Source organism: Agelaius tricolor, unplaced genomic scaffold (genome assembly GCF_023055355.1).
Source record: "Agelaius tricolor isolate 1412-34295 unplaced genomic scaffold, bAgeTri1.0.p SCAF_33, whole genome shotgun sequence".
NCBI classification, from domain to species: domain Eukaryota; kingdom Metazoa; phylum Chordata; class Aves; order Passeriformes; family Icteridae; genus Agelaius; species Agelaius tricolor.
In genome coordinates, this window is record NW_027269293.1 from 3,042,961 (window position 1) to 3,044,003 (window position 1,043).

The window sequence follows — 1,043 nt, forward strand, 5'->3', positions numbered from 1 at the left end:
CCAGAATGTCCCCGGAAAAGATTTCCTTGTCTGATTTTGTTTGGTTTTGATTTGCAAATTACAGCGAGCTCCCCCAAACCTCGGCATTCCTCCGAACTGCTGCTGCCCCGTGATCCCAGCTGTGAAAAATGCGAATTTTATGGTTGGCTTTTCGCAAATATTCAAATGAGTATTGCATGTGTGGTGTTGGAAAGTGATGCTGTATTAATTCTCTTAAGTACTGTGGTAAATATTGTTTTAGGTTATGACAAATTGTTAAAATAGAAACTTTGCTATGCAGGATAGTTATTTTTTTAAAGAAAAGACTCGCACTGAGATAGCAGCCACAGGGCACCTGAATCTTTCAGAGAAAGGGAATTTATTGCTCCATTATCAGGAGAAATGAACTTCTTCCCACCTCACTCGGGAGGATGAGGCCGTTGGGATTATGAGGAAGAAGCTGACACTGCCCAGACAGAATCCTGTATTCAAATGGAATTTATGCATCATGTATGAGGGGTATGAATATGCAACAGGTTGTTGTTTTTAAGGGTTAATCCTCTGTTAACTGTGTCCTTTTTCGGGCTCCTGATGCCCAGACAAAGGTACCTGGACTGTCCATAACTCTATTTGTTGTCTCATATTGTCCTAATCCAAATTGTCCAAATTATTATTACTCAAATTCTATTACTATTTTTATAACCATTTTATTACTTATTAAACTTTTAAAATTTTAAAACCAAGAGATTGGCGTTTTTCACACCAGCCCTGGTGCTCCCCAGAGGTTCCTGGCAGCTGCAGCATCCCTCAGGAAGGGCCATTTTCTTCTCTCCTGATTTCTGTCTTGCTGGGCTCTTTGAAAATGATTACATTTTTATTTTCTATCTTTCCCCAATGGCGCTGGCAGCTCTTGGCATTCCCAAAAAAAGCTCTGCAGGCTTGGGGACCATTGTCCCCACCTGCCTGATTTTCTTTGTGTGTGACCGGAATCGATGACAACGGCAGAGAGATGCAGAGGGAGAAGCAGAGAACACATCCCAGATTTTGATGCCTTGAAATGCAGC